Raw genomic sequence first — 18193 nt, 5'->3', positions numbered from 1 at the left:
GAACAGCTTTCGGGCCTGGGATAACTCCATTAACTTGCCCTGTTGTGCTGCGGCAGCGGAGAGGGATTCCCGCATCCAGGAGGGATGCTCTTTGCCTCAGCACGTGYGTTTCCTGCACTAAGGTCGCAGAACAGCCCTTTCCCCACCTGGCGATCTCGCTGCGAGGGCTGAAGTTAGGGATCGTTTGCAAAGATGCGTGTGGCTGCTCAGGATAAAGAGGGGGGGTTTTATTGAGGCGCGGGCCCCAGCGCCTCCCAACCCCGCCTGGCAGCATGGACCCCGCGTGTGCGTGCCAAACGCATCCCAAAGGGAGGTTTCGGGGCAATTCCATGCCCACAGGCAGAGGCTAGCGCAGCCCCCCTGCTTGAAATCCCGATTTGCTCCTGGTGCGCGGTGCTGCCGGCACCCYGCGGCGCAGGAGGGCTGCGGGAGCCCGAGTCCTGCCGGAGCTGGAGCCGCGGTGCCGAGCCGTAACGGCAGGCGGGCGGGCGGGCGGCGGGCAGCCCCCAGGGAGAGGCCGATGAGAGCAAAGCTGCCATCTAAACGCCTTTAGGTTACAACTGACCAAAACAGACTGGAGCTGAYGCCTATAGGTTATTTGTTTAGCAGGCGCCTCAGCAGGAGCTCAGCCACGGGGCGCAGCAGCTCGCTCACGCAGCCGGGACGGCGGGAGCCCGGCGGCGCCGGCGCGGGGAAGCAGCGTTTTCCGGGCGCGCGGGTCCGGCCGGGCAGCGCGAGCCGCTGGGCACCGCGGGAGATGCAGCGGGCGAGCGGGCTGACGCTATGCGCTTTGCCGACTGCCGACCGCCGGGTCTCGCCGGCTTTGTTCACAGGTGCTGTTTCATGTCGTTGCTCTGAACGACACAGAGCTCTTGCTCTTCTTCCGCTAGCTAGCTGAAAACCTCTGATTTTTTACAAGGGCGAATAAATTTTAAAAGGGTAAAGGTAAGCTTTGACCCTTCCACTTGTCACCGGGCTGCTTTGTAGCTCTAAAAATAGAGTGGCTCTGGCAGAGGAAAGTTATTTTTGGAAAAGCTCGTTACAGCAGCCAATCTTGCCTCGTTACTGGCGTCCCTGCTCGGAGACTTCTTTTAATTTCCTCCCGCACATAAATTGTGTGAAGTGCCCAAAAGGAGCTGGTGCGCAACCTTGAGAAGCGGGGAGGCGGCAGCAGCGGACACCGCGCACCCGTGTCCCCGCGCCGGGCGGCGGAGGCGGGTGCCCCTCGGGACGCCCTCCCGCAGAGGGCTCCGGCGGCGGCACCGAGATTGCCTGCCAATATCCAGCTGCCCCGAAACACAGTTTGTTTGCACATTTTCCCCGGAAAGACCTATCGCACCAAAGGGTGAGGTATAGCTGAGACTATCAGAGCTGGCAGCACGCGCACCTGTATCTATACGTTCCCAAGCAGATAAGGACGTACGGCTCGGAAAGCTCAGTAAATCCATACCGAGGTATCAGAACAGGTACAGAGCACTATAAATAAACAGCTGGTGGAATAAATAGTTTTGGAAGGTGACTTTTGTGCTAGTAGCTTACATAAAATAATATATGGACGTGCAGTTTGGGGTAGCTCATTTGAGGTAAGAAGAGCATTTATCAGGGGTCGCTGTCGTGTCGGAGTTACCCGTAGCCGTGGCTTTGTCAGCTTTAATGATGTGGATAAAACCCTGCACCTGCTAGGATGTCGGCACGGTTATACGTGTTGCAGCGTTCCTATATGTTCATATATGTTATCGTCCAGGCCGATTCCTCTTCCTGCTGCTCTGTCCACGCTCATCCAGGCCGGCGGAGCGGAGCCGGCTGGGAAAACCTGCTTCTCCCTCCTCGCCAGCCCTGGTCGGGGTGACGCCCATGTGCTTTTGACAGGGAACTAATGAGTTATTTGCAATCAGGTGCTAGGGACAGGGAGCTGCGGAGATCCCGGGAGATGCAATTAGTCATCGCTTCGCTGAAGTCACTAAAGCGACGCTGATCTGAACCATTAGCAAGCGCGGTCCCCCGGGAATGGATGTGCAGAGCGCGTGCACATGCCCTTAACGAACTGAGGGGACGCCCCCGCCTGCTGCATTTGCAAAGCTGCTGCTCAGGACGAGCTCTGAGAGGAAGCCTGCGTGCAGGGAAATAAGTAGGAGTCATGAACTCGAGCTAGAAACGCGTCCTGAGCGAGCCGGCACGCCAGGTATATTTTTCCTTTTGTAAATGTTGGTTCTGGTCTCTCAGCAGACAGCTAATTCCAGCTCTGCCTCCTCTCCCTGGTAATAATGGGAACTGTCTCGGATGTCTCTTACAAGAACCGAAATTAATACTGTTCTTCGCTGGGAATGGAATATCCAAATAGTTCCAAAATGGTGAATATTAATATGCTGATTTATAGCCATTAGCCTGGTGCTTTGACCTCGATGTTGTGGAGATGTGGGAATGAGTCTCCAGCTAGACATAGGAGCTCTGCATCTGCAAGCCGGGTTATTCAGGGAATATGGCATCAGACTGCATCCCAGAATAACCCACCACCATCGCAGCGAGATCAGGAGAGCAAAAACCTCTCCTAAGGTCTAGTCCTGCAGCCCGTCCGTCTGCAGCCAGGCACTGACAACCCTCTCGGGGAGGATGTGGTCTGGCTGCTCCCAGCTGGGCACTTAAACACTTGGCATCACGGGCAGGGAGCAATTGCAGCAGGCAGGAGGTGGGAACGTGTCCTCCTTCCCGTGCTTTCCTAAGGAAACCTGGGAGTGAGGACAACGGGCATGAAAGCGCGCCTGGCTTCCCTGCCTCCCTCTCGGCAGAGCCGCTGCGGACGAAGCCGAAAGCCTGACGAGGGGGCGCCGCGGATAGAGAGTCCTCGGGATGCAGCTGGTATCGCCAATAAATTTCACCCCCCTGTTTTTCATATCGAAAAGGTTGTGCCACGAGAGCTCCCATATCAGATTGCTATTTCCAAGTGTGTTCAATGAAAGAAAAGGAAAGATAAATCTTCGGAGATGCAGCCTCATTATCTATGTGGCATTTAAGCGTAATTTATGCCCACCGTCTTGCCACTTCTCTCAGYGGGAAATTGCTTTGTTGGTTCTCTGGCTCTCAGCTTCCACAGCAACTGTGTCAAAAATACTGAAATAAATTGATCCGACTCGAGTTCTCTGTGCATCTTTATTGCCAATTTATCAGCGTGGGCAAGGCAGGATGTGCATCAAGTGACTTCTGCCCACTGGAGGAGGAGAGCGATGGAACCCCAGGGACCCGCCAGGACCCGGCGCCCGGGCTCAGAGCGCCGGGCAGGCGCCTCGGCTCCCGCCGGTCCCGCGCCCTCCGGCTCCAGTGGTGGCCACGACGGGGTGGCCGCGGCCGTGCACGCAGCCCTTCGCCGAAGCAGAGCTCCCCCGCATTGGAAAGCGTGTCGCTCCCCGCCACCGCGTGCAAAGCCGAGCAGGGCTGGGCGTCCCAGGCCCACCTGGGCCGGTGCCTTAATCAAAGTGCTGAAACCTCAGGGGAAACCACTCGGGGCCTTATTGCCCAAGGTGCTACTAATTGTGGGTTCAGCCTCCAAGCTGAGACCGTACTGAGCTCGTTCCCCAGATGGGGGAAGCCTTGCTGCCTGGGAGCCGGTCTGCAGAGCAGCTCGTGGGTCGGAGCAGGAGCAGCGTGTCCGGGCCGGGGACCAGGCTGACTTCTCGCTACGTCCCCTGGGGTTCCTGCTGGGGCGCTTTGACCGTGGGGAGCCTGGTATAACGGGAGGGTTCGCAAAACCTTCTCTTCGTCCCCAGGCTGCTTCGCAGAGGCAACGGCGTCAGCGTGCCGACCTCAGTCGCTGCGAGCAAGCCGGCGAGCCCCTCCTGGCCCCCGGGAAGCGACGCCAGCCTCCTTTTCTAAGCCAGACCTGTTTCCTGCAGAGCTTTCAGAGCTTCCCCTAAAGTTTGCGCAAGGAAAAGGAATATTGTTTCCTTGCTTTTTGTTTAGGTTAGGAACCCAAATAGAGACGTTTAATGCCTCGCAGGGATTATTAGAAACAAAAAGGCTTCAGCAAGAAAACCTGTCATAAACGCAAGCCCTTCGGTAAGCTCTAAACTTGTTACACGTTAGACTGTGCTCGTCTAAAACAAAAGCGACCGCGGCAGATAGAGCCCGTTATTGTCTGAATGCTTCTGCTGGGGAAGGCTGCGTGACGAGGAGGCGCAGCCGCGGCCCCGGCGCGGGGTTTATCAGCAGACGCTGGCACCAGCGTGCTGGTAGGGAGCAGAACATGCTTGGAGAGATTAAACCAGAGTTACGGCGATTAATGACGGCTCGGACGTGGCAGGCTTCAGGGGGRCTGGCTCCCCGGCGCTTCGGGGGCAGGTCAGGTTAAAATAAAATAGAATAGAGGATTAACCGCAGTGTTTTGGATAACCCTTCCCTGGGAGGACGCGGTGTTTGGGGGACGAGGGGAAGGAGAGCGACGGGCCCGTCTGTGCGTCGAGCTGCCCGGAGCTCAGGCGCGGGGGTGATGGGCTGCCTTCCCCTCCCCTGCTTGCTYGTGCCCTTGGGTTTATTCGTATGTGTATATGCATATGTGCGGGTGGGTGTTAATAGAAGAAAACTAAAGCGGAGGAGCGAGGGGCAGGGCAAGGCCAGGTCCCCGGGAAGCGCAGGCGACCGCGTCCCGTAAGCGCTGAGCGTGGGGCGCTGGGCGGGCATCGCCGACGAGGACGCTTCCCGCTGCCTGCCGCCACCTCCGGCAGCGGCTTGCGGGATTTGCACCGCTCCCAGTTGCCATGGAGAAAGCGTCGGGCGGCTTCAAGGCGCTCCGCGAGCCCTGCGTCGGGGCGCAGCTCCCGCACCCCCCRGCCCCGGCGGCCCCCGCGCCGGACACCCCCCTCCGCACCCTCCTCTCCAGTCCCGGCATGTCTCGCTGCTGCTCCTTCGGTAAACACAGCGAAGCATCCCCGCTCTGCACCCTTCTAATTAGCGTGCCTCAATACAAATTAAAGCAAAGGAAATTAAATATATATTTGTTTTTGCGTCAATATATTCCCGTTTAAAAAGCCTAATGTTGACGTTTGCATGTTTGCTTTTTAAGTTGATGAAAATCTGAATGATTCATAAAAAACAACGGAATAAATCATTTCCCTTTCGACACGCCAGCCGCCTGCCTGCGCAGCCTGGGTTTCTGCTCTGCCCTTTTTCACCTGAGACCCCTCCGTCGGCCCCCTCTCACCCGGAGAGGCKGCGGGAACGGGGCTGCGGTGCAGCGAAGCAACGGGGTGAGATGGGTGCGGAAACCTCACCGAAAGTTTCCGTAGCGGAGGAGGCGGCAGCAAGATTTCCAGGAGCAGACGAAGAGGCTGACTGTGCAGCGGGACCCTGCGGCCCCGGCGCCGGACACCACRTCAGGACGGACAGACAGACACCGCGTCCAGACGGACGGATGCCAGGCTGAGCCCGAGGCTGCAGGCAACCGGCTGTGACGGACACAGGGAGTGAGGAAAGGCCGAGCAGAGCCCTGCCCGCGTCGTTTCGGTGCTCTTCTCTCTCGGGGCACAGTGCAAGGCCCCGCGTGGCTCCGTATTCTTCCTTCCCGTGTTTTCCACTGGTTTCATGGAAATCTCCTGCAAGTTTGCCCACGAGGCTGTCCCCACATCCGCCTCCAAGAACCACTTTGTGGTGAGCGGCCCGGAGGGAAGGGGCGCCACAGCAGAGCGTCTGCTTCTGCTGATACAGCTGGGGTTAAAAAGCAATTAATTAGCCCGTCCGTGCTGTTTTCCCATCTGAGATGAAAAGCAAAAATTACCCAGAACGCAGCGGGTAATTAGGAAGCGGCACGCTGCAGCGCCGGTAAAGGAGAGCTCCGCAAGGCACCGGGTTCAGCGGCCGGTGCCCCGATCCCCTTCCGCTGGGTTCGGGGTGGGCCGGCAAAACCCAAGTTCCCGTGTTCCTGGTGCTCCTCCAGGATCCCGTTTAAAATCTGTTAGCGGCGCTGAGAAAATTGGTTGCTGTTTTGTGCCTCGTTTAATGGGTTTTGCTTTGCGTTCCCCAGCGGCCCCTCGTGCCTCGCGCAGCCCTAGCGCTGCCGCCGCGCAGCACGTGCCCCCGTGTTGGCGTGGAGCGGGCCGTGCGGGCTGAACACGCGGCTCTTGCTGCAGCTGGTTCAGCAACCTGGAAGAAAAGCTTTTATTTTTTGCTATGTACCAGCTGTGACTTCTGGAAGGGCAGGGGGACGGCGCGCAAGGGGTGGCAGCAGCGCGGGCTGCAGCGCCCGGGCAGGGGCGGCAGACCGTCCTCGCAGCAGCGCCGGCGTCGGCCCTGGCAGTGGGAGAACAGGGAAAACGGTTTTCAAAGGAGGGGGAAAAGCCTGTGTACGAGCAGTGCCTGCGCAGGAAATATTGCGCCGCGAGATGATGGTTGGGGGCTGTCAGGGGTAATTCCTCTTCCGCGCTCGGTTAGCCTCGCGCACTCCCCGCCTGTCGACTGATCGTGTTTGCACTGGGTTTCTGCAGCTTCTCTGCCCCGCGTGCGTCTGTTCGCTCTCCCTCTCGCACTCCTTTCTGCCTCCATCTCCCTTTGCTGCTTCCTGTCTTTTCCTTCGATTTCGGGCTACTCCGTCCCGAGGGAGTTGGGCCGGGGCGTACCTGCTGCRCCGGCACCCGAACCTCCTCCGCCGCGGAGCCTGGCGGCGCTCCCGCGGGGTTCAGGCTTCACGGGCTTCCAGCACCGGCTCCCCGCGGCTGCCGAGGGCTGGGCAAAGAAACCGGCTGCAGCGACGGTGCGGCGGCACGCGGCTGGCAGCGCCGGGCCACGAGCCGGGTGCACCAGGGCTCCCGCGGTGCACAGAGCCCGGGCAGGGCCGGGGGCCGCCCTCCGGYGGGATTTGGGCGCCGGGCTGGGCTTGCGTCGAGGCGAAGGGCTGCGGCTCCCGGCAGTCCTGCCCCGAGCCGGGGCGAAGCCGACCTTGTCCGAGTGGCGCTAACGCCRGGGACCCCGGTGTGCCCAACGGGAGCCGGCCTCCTGCAGCGCGGCGCCCGTCCCTCCGGCGGGAGCCCCTGCCACAGGCACCGCTCGGCACTGCTTTGGCTCAGTGCCTGGAGTCAGCGCGAGCCGCTCGGGGTGTTTTTCCAGCTTTGGATAGTTTATTTGCTTTCCAAAGCGCTTGTTTTTGAYGGGGCTTGAGAAATCACTGCGGGAGCCTCTCGTCACGTCTGCGCTAAGCGAGTTTGAGGGCTGTTTTCTGGTCCGCTTTGTTGTTTCTCTTTTATTTCTCGGCTGTCTCTAAATTTGCACGGATGCGTAACTCCGCTTTGCCTGGCTGGCCGGGAATCGGGAGGCGCGTGAGGCCGGTGCGCTGGGAACAGGGAGCTGCGCGGCTCGGCACGGTGCCCAGGCGGCCGCCCCCAGCGCGGCCACGATGCCCCACGCTCAAAAGCGGCGCTCGTGCCGCTCGCCCGCGAGCCGCCGCGGCAGCACTCGGCAAACCGGCCRGGAGGACAGGCTGTCCCAGGCCGGAACGGGGAAAAGCCTGGTGTTTTCCGGCCTCTCTCATCCGCTTTGCAGGAACCAGCGGTTCGGCAAGGGATGCCACTGGGGCGATAGCGGGCCGCGGGAATGGGGGGCTTGAGCGCGGGCGGCCGCGGCACTTCGCACCCGCGCGTGCCTTTCCGAGCGCCTCGTGCAGCTTCCTCCCATCCAGGGATTCAGTGGTTTCAGCTTAACTCTGGCTCTAAATATTTTGACAGCCTCTCTCGTAAAACCTAACGTGATGTGTCATGCGTATAGCAACGCTCCCGCCGGCACGCAGCCCCTCGGCAGCGCTCTGCCTGCTGGAAAGCTCCCGTAATTGGTGTCTTGCCCTAAAAGCAGCGCTGCCCCATGAGATTGAATGACAGGTTTGTCAAAGCAGCTGCCACCGGAGGCGCGAGATGTGGCAGCGTGGGGCAGCGGAGGGCAGGCAGCAAGTGCCGCATCCCTGCCGGSTCCCRGCCGGGYGCTCGGCGAGGCCCCGATCCCGAGCGGGGAGTCACGGAGCGGCGCGAGCGGATAGCAGCCGTGTGCAGGGGACGGAGGAAGCAGCTTCGCGGCCGGGTCCCTAGCGGTTCGCGGGCACCAGAGCGGGGCAGCGAGGCCTCCCTTGAGGAGCCGGCGTGCAGGAAAAGTGGAAAGGGGTCAATCCGAACAGGCCTGCTTAAATTTCCACCTTAAAAATGTGATCGTAAAGCAGTGCGCTTTTCTAAACGGGAGGCTTTTTCACAGGCAGCGAGCTTGCACTTAGCAAACAGCCAAACCGGCCGCACGAGCGCGCTCAAAACTTGCGAGAGTTTGCTTTTTTCACCTATTTAAAATAGGCTATTTTAATATATGGCTATGGAAATTCAGTGCGTGACGACTTCTGAGCTGTTAACTCCTGTCCTAATTTGCAGGAAAGCTGAGGTCTCCAGCTATTCCTAAGCACAGAAGCGCCATCAGGACTCGGGCTCAGTAAGACTTCCATCAGGCCTTTCCTTTAAATCTCTCCACAACGCTCGGTTCGGGCTTTCTCGCTGGTGCAGCTGGAAGCAAACACTCTTTTTGTGTGCGCTTGCCGCTAAAAAAGGCCCTGAAACAAAGTCTCTGGAGCGAGGAGCCTCTCCCCTTGCCCATAGGCAATTCCAGGTGGTTTTGGCTGTGAACTTCTTGCTCCCTTCCTAAAAATAGGAATGGGAGAGTTGGTGGCCGCCCCTGCAGCTCAATAACCAAGGAGAACGGAGACCTCCTGCATCCTAATTTGGAAGCTGTTTCTCTCCCTGTCCTTTTGCAGGGAGAAATCGATGCGCCTAATCTCTTATCTGGGACTATGAAATTGTATTTCCCTCTTAATAGGCCTACAAATGTTAGAGCCGGGTAGCGCGAGAGCCGCGCGGGAAGCGGCAGGAATGCTAAGCGGGGCTGCTGGCTGCCTTCGTTCCTGGCCGCGGAAGCCCCTTCGCCCGCGGGCACGTGCCCGGCAGGGAGCGGCAGCGGCAGGCGGCCGGGGTCCTTGCCTTGCCCCCCGARCTCGTCCTCTGGGAAGGAGCCGGGCGCACGCGGCTTCCCTCGGAGCAGTGGGTGGGATGGCGGGAAGGGGCCGCCGGGGCCGCTCGGCTCGGCCGCTGCCGGCTTTGCAGGCGCCGAGCTGCTGGGGCTGCTCTGGTGCCGGGGGGTGTGGGGGGGAGTTGTGCTCCCTTCAGCAAACCACGGGAGCCGGGGCGAGACGCCTGTTCCTCTTTCATATTCCGGTCACTGGTACCTTCGTGCCTGCTGTGCGCTTCCGGAGACGGAGCGTCGCTGCCCGGGYGCAGGCGCCTCCGCAGGCAGAGGCGTCTCCGCCGTCTCCCGTCACCTTGCTGCGACTTTGTGCGATGACGGGGGACGCTCCGCGCGGCCGCTGCTGCTCCCCTCTTGGCGTCAAGGCCGATCCCTGCCTGCGCTCCTTGGGAGAGCCCCAGCTCGGCAGAGCTCCCGCGGTCCCCGGTCCCAACCGGAGCCGCGAATTCACAGCCGGAAACGAGCAGCGCTGCTGTTGCAGCCCGCGCCGGGAGTTTGCCGAGCCTGTGCCAGGGACCGGTCTGCTGGGCGCAGCGTCGCCTTCGCTTGGAGCGGCCGGAGCCGGCGGCGCTTGGGAAGCGGCGGCGCTTGGGAAGCGGCGCTTCGCTCGCTCCTTCGCCTCTGGCCAGGAGGAACGCTTGGCACCTCGCTAGGCTCCCCTCGTCGCAAGCCCTTGCTTCTCTAATCACTCCGAGTTTTGCACAGAGACGGGATTGGGGAGAACTCTGTCGCCAGCAAAAGCCGCTTCCCGCTCCATGCGGCAGCACGGAAATGCCACCGGCTCCTCTGGGTCCCTGCACAAACAGCGTTTGTCTGTGAGCAAGCTGAACCCATATCGGTTGAATAATATTTGTTGATTAATGTAGTCAACGAATTTCATCTTCTCTTTAAAATATTTGCTGCAGATTTCCCTAAATTATTCATCCAGTTTATAAAGCAAAGCAAATATTTGTGAATAGATATGAATTATGTGATTTATAAGAATGAAATATTCATGAGTCATTTTCATTATTCACCTAGTCCTGGAATTGCTACATAAATCTGATCAAAGGAATAATAGATGTGGGGAAGCTCAGCCCGAATTTATGGATCTTAGGGAGTCAGCTGGCTCCCTACACGCAGAGCCGACGACTGCGGACCGGAGGGTGGGCTCGCGCGTCTGCCTCTGGCTGCCTTGTTCCCGGTGGGCTCAAAGCCGGCGTGAAGAGCCTGCTGCAGCCTGTGAAACCAGACTTTGGATCYGCAGTGACCTGCCTCCTTTCCCGAGTCAGACCTCACGCTGTAAAACTCGGTCTGTTTGCTGAGCAGTTCAGAGGAGCCCTTGCCGGGGGCGCTGCGGGATCCCGCGGACGCTCCGGCTTTGCTCCGCGCGGCCCCGGGTCCCCCGGCCGGGAAGCGCAGCGGGACCCTCCGGCCCCCCGGACGGTGACGGCCGCCTTCTGCAGGCTTCGGTGCTGCTTTCGCTCGGGCGAGGTGGATCCCGGCTCCGCTCAGGGAAACCTACGGAGCTCGATATCTGCCCCAGCAGCCACCGACGGCAGCACCACCGCTCCAGCCCCGCGGGAGCCCGGCTCCTTCCYGGGGTGGAAGCGCTGCAGGGCAAAGGCTGGCCTGGCTCCATCAAAAAACGCAGGCGCAGGAAAGGCTCYGGTGCCCAGGTCTCCCTGGATTAACCGCGCCGCTCGGTTCCCCTTGCTGCAGCATCCGCTGCCGCTCCGAGCTCTCGTGCGTCCGTCGCCCCCCCAGCAGGACCGGGCGGGCGGGAGCAGGTGGAGCYGTGCGGTGGCTTCGTGCAGACGTTCCGGCCACCCGGCCCCTTAATCACCGCTCGGCCRGCTCTCGGGGCGCCGGAGGAGCGAGCGAGCTCCCGTCGTGGAGATGCAGCCCGAAACGATTGCAAAAGATATTTGCTGTCAGGAAACTCCATAGAAAAGTCAGGTGGGCACATGGGGAATCGGGGCGCGGCGGCCCATTCCCGGCACGGAGCGGGGTGCCTGCTCCTGGGCAAGCTCCCGGGGCCTCCGCGCAAGAATAAGTCTGGGAACGGAGCTGCTGCCAGTCGTGGTAGAAAAGTAAATTCATTTAAAAACGGGCTTAAGCAGCTGCTTAGCTGTTAGGGCGCGAGCGCTGCCCCCGCCTTCCCGGGAGCGCGGACGTGCCTGAAGCTCTGCGGGCGCCAAGTGCTTGCTGGCCTGGTGCCACGCGGCGCTGCCGCGGCTCGGATGAGCTGGGCTTTCTCGCGAGCTGCAAACAAGCCGTCGGGAATTCGGCATCGGGGACCGTCCCGCTTCCCAGAGCGCTGAAGTGCTTTTCCGTCCAAGCAGCGAGGCTCCGTTTGGAGAAGAGCCCGTTGCGCGGGCGGCGCGATGGGTCGCCTGCCGTCTGGGCGCTTTGCTCAGCGCCGCGCGGGGCCCCGGAGCAGCCGCGGGCTGGGACCACCGGCTCCTGCCGCAGGCTTCTCCTCGCCGTCGTCCCGGCGGGAGCCGGCTGAGTGCCGGGGCCGCAACGCCTCTCCTGAAGGTCACAGCGCCATCGGAAAAGACAGCGGAAGTGACGTTTTATTCTGTGCGAGGCCGTTCCTGAGTTTTTGCACTAAACTCTCAATTCGTTCAGGCATGGGATGGCGTTTTTCTCCTCGCCGGCTCCGGAATACCCGCAGAGAAGCYGTTTCTCAGCGCTGTGCGCGCAGCCGATCTCCGGGGTCCTCTGCTCCGCGTCCCCTTGTTGGACGTTTCCACAGCGCTTAATGAAGCGGATGTTTTGAGGAAACTGCCTAACGAATTTGAAAGGTTTTTGACCCGTTTGTTGCCACATCTCGGATATCAGGCATCTGGAAACTCGTTTTCACATCGCACACGCTAATACAAACGGAAGCGTTTGCTGTCGGTGTTGCGCTCTAGGAGCAGCCGGAGCCGCAGCGGCGGGCGATGCAGCCCGCAGGCGGGACGCTGCCTCCCGCTCCTCGCCGGTGCCTCCGGTCCCTGCCGGCCGGCGCCCTTCCCACGGCAGCCGGAGCCACGGAGCCACGGCAGCGGCAGGTAGGGCGAGGATCACAGAAAGCAGCCRCAGCAGCCGCCGGTCTCGGAGATTTCTTTTCAAGCTGCCGCTTTTCCCTATCTGCCGTGGCGAAGCACTTTGTTCCTCAGTCATTTATTTTTTAAAAGAAAGCCAAGATAAAATCTCCCGTCCTCCCAGCGACGTTAATTGCTGTTCCCTTGGAGCGTACGGGCTTGGTAATTATACTTTTTGCTGAGCAGCCGGTGGGTTTTGGAAGCGGCTTTTAACCCTTGGAAGGGGGCCGGCGGGAGCGGGCGTGGGGTGAGCGCCTGCGCCCCGYGTGCCTGGTCCCCGCGGCGGCGCGTCCTCGCACACCGCAGGGAGCCGCGAGGGCCTGGCTGCTCCCAGCACCGAGCCTCGACGAAACGCGGAGGGGAGCTGCGGAGCCGGCTGCCGCTGCCAGCGCGGAGAGCGCTCGCTTGTCCGCAGCGGGGACTCGCGGGGCCGGAGCAATCCCTAGCTCGTGGCCACACTAGGTGTCATTTTAAGGCCTGTTAGATATGATTAAAATATTTTTTTGCTCATTAGCAATAATTTAGAAAGCTTCTCTTTCTTCAGAGACTTCAAGCGTGATTGTAATAGCTTTGTAATTTTGGGCTCCATCATTAAAATTAATGATATCATAATGCTCTATGTGCACTAGAAAAGTCTGATCAGTTTTTTCCCCTTTATATATCATTACTAATAGAACATTTTAATGGCTGTAATTTCCAGCTCCGTAGATGGAAACCTAAAAATAGGAAGAAAGCCTATTTCATCATGCCGTGTCAGCCCCTAAATAATTCAATTACATAGGCTTAAATATCTGATGCTGGGTGTGTTCCCAACTGCAGATAATGAAAAACGCTATATATCACTTCAAAAAAAGGCTTATTATTGCAACGTCTTGACACCCGGGCCCTGCCGAGGCCCCGCCGYGGCGGTCGGCGTGCCGCGGGGAAGCGTGGCGAAGGCAGGAGGAACGCGCTTCTCTCCGGCGGCCGGGGAGACGATCGCAGCGAACCGCAGCGGCTCCAGCTGCAGCGAGCTCAACGCGGATCCGCGCCGCTGCTCCGGGCACGGCAGGGGCTCGGGAAGGCTCCTCCGCCCCGGGCCGACTCGGGATCCGGATGGGCCGGCCGGTGCCGGAGAGAGGTGCCTGCAGGCAGCGTGGGCGCCCTGCTGCAGGGCTTCCCCAGCCCCGTCCCCTTCTGCGCCCCCTCCCTCCAGGACGGCTCCGTTTGCCGGCGGATATCACGGGAATCAGCGCCAAAAGCTGCCCTAAAGCCCCGCTGAGTCCCCGGCTCGTGGCTCCCGGGGTCCTCCTCTCGCTGCCGGGCTCCTAAAGCCCTTCCTTGTCCCTTCGGACATGTTCCGTATTCCTTCGGACTCTTAACTCATTGCACAGCTTCACCTYGCAGATTTTAGCTACTGTATTTCTGCCATTTATTGATTTTTGCTCGCCCTCTCTCCAGCCCTTGTCCCATTTTTGGGGCGGCTGATTGCTGTTTCTTTTTTGAGGTCCAAAGCTCCTATTACAGGCACGTTGGCACGCTGTCAGTCTTCTCTGCGGTTCCCGTGCCAAAAGCTGCCTCCGGCGAGCGCTGCCGGCCGGGATCCCTGGCGGGGGGCAGCCCCGCCACGCTGCCGGGGCCGCCCGGGCTTGGCACCGCTGCCAGGCTGCGCTTTCCCGCGGACGGACCCGGCGCTGCCATCGCCCCCACGGCGGGCGGGAGAGGCGCTGCCCCGCGCTGGCGTCCCAGGAAGCGCAGGGAGCGTCCCGGGAAGCGCAGGGAGCATCCCGCCGCCCCGGAGGCGCCTTCCTTAGCTCTCGCAGGAGCGYGGCGAGATCGATACGTCAAACCGAGCCCGCCTCGGTCCGCCAGCCAGGCTAAAGCCATATCCAATCTATGCAAAGCGCCGTAGGATGAAGTCCAAAGGACTCTTAAATTGATTAAAGTGTCCAGTCTCGTCCTCCGGCAGCAACGTTCGGACAAAAAGAAGCTCCGCTGAGAAAGAAAAATCAAAGCAGCTGGGGAAAAACTGAGATTTGTTTTCCGACAGGCCCGGCCCAGCAGCGCTGGCCACGGGGCGCACGCGCCGTTGCAGGCAGGGCTTCTCCGGTGGTCGCTGGGCTCCTGCCGAGCCGCCCCGGCTGCCGGCCCCAGCTCGGACCTCTGGGCGCCTCGTGCCGCGAGCGCCGGCCGACGGGAAGGACTGCTTGCAGGAACCAGATTTGCTGCGTTTTATGAAGGGTTGATTGCACATCTTCGGAAAAGAGCCTTCTGCGGTATTTCGCACGTGCACAAGGACCGATGTTTCCTTCGCAAGCCGGGCTCGGCGGCGAGGCGCTTCCTTCGGCAGCAGGAGGTTCCCTGCCCAGCTCGGTGGGGAAGGCGTCGAGCGGAGCGTGGCGTCCGAGCGCACTGCCGGACCCGGGGCGCGGGGAGCAACCGCCGCGCTTTAGCGAGCRTGAGCTCCTCTACGGCGATCCGCTCAACGGCTGTGTTTAAAGCAGACACGCTTTTGTACCTAAAAGCGCTAATCTGGTTTTATCGGTCGCATCAGCCCCTCGTGTCTGCGAACTCTTCCGTTATCAGCTCTACTGGTGTTAGGCTGTTGTAAGAATAGCAGCAAATATTCAAAGCTCTATTTTGCTCCTCTCACCTTCCAGCACTCGGCTCCGAGGGGATGTTTTGGATGTCAGCTCCGGGCCGTGCAGTCTGCGAGGAGCCCAAATACTTGGGAATGTTAGTTTAAAACTCGGGTTTTGCGTTTGTGCAATTCTGCAGGAAATTCTGCGTAGGTAACAAATCTGAAGTATATTTTTAAATAAGAGAATTTGCTGTTGTTGCCCTTGATTTCATTCCCCCCCCCGTCGGCCAGCCGGCCGCCCCCGCGGGGACGTGCGGTTCTTGCTCCTCGGCGTTTCGAGTGAGCGGGCTGCGAACGGAGCGCGGCGAAGGACGCGGGCGGCCGGAGGACCGTCACGGCCCCGGACCACGGAGGCGGAGACGGTCTCCGCGGATGGAGCCGTCCGCAGCGAAGGTGCTAGCGGGGCCGGGGAAGCGGGTGCTCGGCGCGCTGGCTCTCCGCCGAGGGGGGCAAGCAGGCAGCACCCGCGCAGCTCCCGCGCTGCAAGCTAACGGAACAAACGGCGCTAAAATGCTCCGTCCCCCAGGGCCGAGAGGGAGTTTGGCTTTTCCTCCGTTTGTGTTGGAGCAGAGCCGGGAGCCGCCGGTGCGGCACTCGCGCGACGCGGCCGGGTCAGCGCGCAGGAGGACGAGGCGCCGGCCGCCCCGCACTTCCTGCGCTGCCCTTGCTTTCTCCCGGGGCTTTGGATTTATTCCTGGAAACTTTTTTATCAGCGAACTAAATTTGCAATGACCCACCAGAGGCTCCGACGGAGCAGGGAAGCAATTGTTTATATGAGTCAACCGCAATGCACAGCTATTTTGCTTCTCATTTCCGAACCTGAAAATTCAGACATACACAAATTAATGAGCATTATTATGAGCCTCATTAAAAGAACTGTTCTTTAGGGGGAAACATCTTCCCCAATATAACCGCTGCCTTCCCTCTGCTCGGCTGTTAATTGATGGCAAGCTGTGAAATCCGCAGTTCCTTTGCGGTGACCTTGCGAAGCCCGTCGACCGCGAGCTGCTCRCTTTGCGGACGGGTTGGAGGCGCCGCTGCGGAGCGCGGGACCGCGGTGGGCACCGCTCTGCCGCGCTCCATCCCGCACGGCTCCAGCGGAGACGCCACGCTTTTCAGAGGGGTAAACACCACGCTGAGTTTTTCTAATCCGTACGTGGATTGATCCAATATGAGCGTTCATCCTCTCCTTAAGTGGCGAGCCGGCATCGCGTCTCTAAATCTCATTTTGCCTTTTGCCACTAAATTACGCTAAAAGGGCCTTCACGTTGTCTGGTAAGTAGGTGCTTCTCATTCCCGCCACGCTTCCCCCTTGATCGCCAGATCCTTCTCTCCTCGAAGCGAGAGCTCTGCCGGGCGTGCGCCAGCGGCAGGCGCCTCGGCCGCTGCCCCGCGCGGGTTTCGGCCGCCCTCGGAGGCCCTTCCGTGCGGCGCGGGAAGCTCCGGCTCTGGCGGGCACAAGCAGGGAATGGCCTCGGCRCTGCCGCAACGGCGCCTTTTCCTCCGAACCAGCGGCGCGGTCTGTCATTTGAAGTCTTGAACGGCTTTCGTTTCTTTTTTTTTTTTTTTTTGGTACAAAAAAGCTCAATTTTCCAGAAGTGCATCAAGGCCTTAATTGGGATTTTAATTCCTAAATGGCAGCGGGCAGGGCACAGCCCGGCTCCCAAGGCTAATGCATCCGTGCTATTAGAGAGCAGGCAGCGCTGGGAGGGAGAGGAGGCCGYGGCGTTCGCATGGCAATGAGGCGCTGGCAGCCCGAGACCCAGCCTTGATTTTCTTGCGCAGCTAAAAGCAGGCTTGAGTGGTGCTTATTAATTTGAGTCCACCTCTGAATGCACTTAACGATTCAAGTCCAATTAGTTTTCAGAGTGCCCAGGTAGGAAGTAATCATTAAAAACATGTAAATTAAGTTACTGGGGAGCTTAATAGATTAGTCATTGACTTTCTAGCTTATGTTGGCTCTTAACCTTCAGCTTAAATTAATCACCAGCGTTTCCTCCGAACCGGCTGCAAAAGGTCGGAGCCCATCGGCGGCCGCGTGGCCGGCAGGAGAGCCGAGCCGGGTGCCGGGGCGCCCCATCGCGCAGGATCCCCGAGCGGCTCCTCGTCGGAGCCGGTCCCGGGCTGCGTTGTCCCACCAGGATCTCCTCCGCTGGGCTCCTCTCCCGTCCCCCCGTGGCACAGGCGTGCTGCCCGTCGCTGCACCTGCAATCAGTAAGAGCTGATCTGAACTTAGTGGAGACTCCCCCAAGAAAAGGTGGGTTTGGGGGGGCTGCACGTGCTTCTTGGTGTCCTATTTAGGTTGCCCACGTGGGCCGCGGCGGCCGCTCCTGGCGGGGAGGATGACGAGGGCGYGCTCTTCCTCCGCCCACCCTGCCCTGGGCCTGGGACGTCCCGTGCCGCCAGGACAGGAGCGAGCCGAGCAGGGAGGCAAAGATGCTCTGCAGGGAGAGATSAGGCTGTGAGCACTTGGACAAGCTGCTTCCAAGATTGCAATTACCAGGAAAGAGGGAATCACCTCTTYGGGCACYGTCGTGCGCGGCAAGCCACAGCTTTGGGGAATAAGCACAAGAGCGCAGCCGCAGACGTGCGTTATTCGTGCTGCAACGTTTTTAAGCAAAGGTCACGGAGGGAAACTGAGGATCAGCAAATAGGAAACGGCAAGGATTCRCTTTGAGCCCGAACGCGAGGGCGGATTTCCGCAGAGATTGGAACGAAGATCAGTGCAATATCAGAGGCGGAATACGCGGCGGCGAGACGTGGCATTCGCACGGGCTTCGCTAAGCGAAGGCTCCAAGTAGAGGCCAAGTGGAGCCCGGAGCCTGGCGCCCGGCGAGGAGCATCAGCCGCGGGAAGCAGCGGCCGCAAGGGGCTCCGCGCCGACAGTGCCTGGCGCCTTCGGAGGCGGCCACGGCGGGAACGCACGGCTCCAGCCGCCCCGCGCTCCTCCTCGCCCGCTGCCGCGCGGTCAGCCGGGGCCCCGCCGGAGCAGACAGATGGGCCCATAATTAGAAGGCATCAAATCACTTAAAACTGAAGACAAAGAAAATTAGACAAAATGAAGAGGAAATGGAAYGGTTTACACAGATGCGAGAAAAAGTATTTTTAGTGCCTGGAAGCTAATGGTGTCTGCTGTTTTTGAAGAGTCCGCGCCGAATCCTCCCGGGACTCGCTTCCTCCAAGCGAGGTTGCCGTCTCCCRGCGCTGCAATTAAACATGTCCGCACAGCTTCCATTCAGCACAACCAAAGCACTTAATTTTCATTAAAAAGATGGCATTGCAAGCAGTTCTCAAGGACAGCCGGCGGTTAGTGGTATTCGTGTTCCTGGGGACAGAATGGGACACTCGGATGCATAAATCGTCGGGCTCCTTTTTCATGTTTTTTTCCTCCTGCTTCTCTGCAAAGGGGATGGGCTCAACTGTAGGTGCCTCTTCTTGATATCTCTTTTTATAGCCTATTTACATTTGTGTTAGA

Source organism: Apteryx rowi, unplaced genomic scaffold (assembly GCF_003343035.1).
Source record: "Apteryx rowi isolate R43461 unplaced genomic scaffold, aptRow1 scaffold_67, whole genome shotgun sequence".
Classification (NCBI taxonomy): Eukaryota; Metazoa; Chordata; class Aves; order Apterygiformes; family Apterygidae; genus Apteryx; species Apteryx rowi.
This window is presented reverse-complemented; position numbering follows the sequence as displayed.